At 49.2% G+C, this 2,500-nt stretch overlaps 1 protein-coding gene across 1 annotated transcript in view; it reads left to right on the forward strand.

Annotated features, from left to right (window-relative positions):
- Nucleotides 1-2,500, forward strand: part of kcnd1 (potassium voltage-gated channel, Shal-related subfamily, member 1) — a 1,001,373-nt gene that overhangs the window by 940,187 nt on the left and 58,686 nt on the right. The window lies entirely within an intron of this gene.

Consider the following 2,500-nt stretch of genomic DNA (forward strand, 5'->3'; position numbering starts at 1 on the left):
GAATATCGCCGCAATATCGATATCGAGGTTAGTGGTCAAGAATATCGTGATATCTGATTTACTCCCTATCGCCCAGCCCTCATCTCACATCCTGTTCACGGTTCAGGTCACTACTTCAGGCTGCGGCCGACAGTAATGTCACACATTGCAGATAAAAATTGTTAAAAATGGTTATATAGTTTTGTGGACAATGACATGGCTGGTAGCTAGCTTGTCTTGTTGTTGCCGTCGTCCATTAATACCTGACAATGGACACCTCGTCGGGCATTAACCCTTACTCAAATCCTCTGTTTCAGTAGAATTTTTCATGTCAGTTTCTGTAAGCCAACATGTGGGTATTTCATGTGTTGTTGTGTGTCTTGTCCTTCTGTCTGTCTGCTGGCTGTACAAACAATTGCCCTTTGACCTAGTTTACCACACCGCAACCTAGCTGGAGAACGGCTAGAGAGCGAGCGGCTACCATTCACGTTTTTTTTTGCGCTGAATCAAATGTTTTTTGGGTCGTGATTCATCTCGTAGCTGATTGGCTCGGTTCCAGACTTAAAACTCTTTATGTCAGCGTTTAATGAAACGGAGATGTTGCACCAGAACCAGAGCTGGTGAGCTGTATGTGGTCTGGTGTCAGGCCCTGGTCTGTAAGTTGGGCTGTTTGTGGTCGGGTGTCAGGCCCTGGTCTGTAAGTTCAATTCAGTTTTATTTATAGTATCAAATCATAACACAGGTTATCTCGAGACACTTTACAGATAGAGTAGGTCTAGACCACACTCTATAATTTACAAAGCCCCAATAATTACAATAAGTCCCTCAAGAGCAAGCAGTGCGACAGTGGCGAGGAAAAACTCCCTCTTGGGAAGAAACCTGGGACAGACCCAGGCTCTTGGTAGGCGGTGTCTGACGAGCCGGTTGGGGATGTGATGAACAGTGGCGATAGTAGTCACATTAATAATGGAACAGTGACTTCAAATGGTAGTCGCAGTAGTTGATGTCATATCAGGGCGCTGCAGGGCATTACAGGATGTAGCGTGGCCAAGCAGAGCATGGATGGACGTAGCAGGAAGCTGCAGGGTTCAGCAGGAAGCTGCAGGGTTCAGCAGGAAGCAGCAGGGTTCAGCAGGACGCAGCAGGGTTCAGCAGGAAGCAGCAGGGTTCAGCAGGAAGCAGCAGGGTTCAGCAGGACGCAGCAGGGTTCAGCAGGACGCAGCAGGGTTCAGCAGGACGCAGCAGGGTTCAGCAGGAAGCAGCAGGGTTCAGCAGGAAGCAGCAGGGTTCAGCAGGACGCAGCAGGGTTCAGCAGGACGCAGCAGGGTTCAGCAGGACGCAGCAGGGTTCAGCAGGAAGCAGCAGGGTTCAGCAGGACGCAGCAGGGTTCAGCAGGACGCAGCAGGGTTCAGCAGGCGCAGCAGGGTTCAGCAGGACGCAGCAGGGTTCAGCAGGAAGCAGCAGGGTTCAGCAGGACGCAGCAGGGTTCAGCAGGACGCAGCAGGGTTCAGCAGGACGCAGCAGGGTTCAGCAGGACGCAGCAGGGTTCAGCAGGACGCAGCAGGGTTCAGCAGGACGCAGCATGACATTGCAGAGCACCGCTGAGCCAAGCAGGGAGTGCAGCAGGACCACGGCGACAGCTGGAACCAGGATCTTGGTGCCAACGTTCTCCAAGGAAATACGCTGGGGGGAAAAAAAAGCATAAGGACTCCGGGGAGTAAACTCCCCAGAAGCTAGGATTAGTAACAAGCATTTCTGGGACGGGATAAACACAAATGGTAATAGTAATAGTAATAGTAATAGTAACAGTAATAGAAAGGGAGAGGAGAAAGCAGCTCAGTGTGTCAACGGAAGGAAGTCCCCCGGCAGTCTAAAACGATAACAGCGTAACTATAACAGGTAACTAAGAGGGACAGGTCATAAGGAGAGGTAGCTTTTTCGGGCTTTGAACTCTCCCCTGCCAGATCTGGCTTGGCTGGCCTGCCTCCCTCTACTTTGTTATATATTATTAATCTAACAATTATGAAGAGAAGCAGGTGGGCCAGTTAGGTGGACACTGCAACTCCTCACTCCCTAACTATAAGCTTTATCAAATAGGAGAGTTTTAAGTTCATTCTTGAATGAGGTGACAGTTTCTGCCCCCGGAACCCAGATCGGGAGCTGGTTCCATAGGAGAGGAGCCTGATAACTGAAGGCTCTAGCTCCCATTCTACTTTTAGAGACTCTAGGTACCACCAGTAACTCTGCATTCTGGGAGCGCAGTGCTCTAGTGGGACAATAGGGTATTAGGAGCTCTTCTAGATATGATGGTGCTAGACCATTTAGAGCTTTTTAGGTCAAGAGAAGGATTTTAAATTAAATCCTGGATTCAACAGGAAGCCAATGCAGAGAAGCTAATACAGGTGAAATATGATCTCTTTTCTTAGTTCTTGTGAGAACACGCGCTGCAGCATTTTGGATCAGCTGGAAAGTCTTTAGGGACTTATTTGAGCAACCTGACAGTAGGGAATTACAATAGTCC

The sequence above is a fragment of the Perca fluviatilis genome, chromosome 5 (genome assembly GCF_010015445.1).
Source record: "Perca fluviatilis chromosome 5, GENO_Pfluv_1.0, whole genome shotgun sequence".
NCBI classification, from domain to species: Eukaryota; Metazoa; Chordata; class Actinopteri; order Perciformes; family Percidae; genus Perca; species Perca fluviatilis.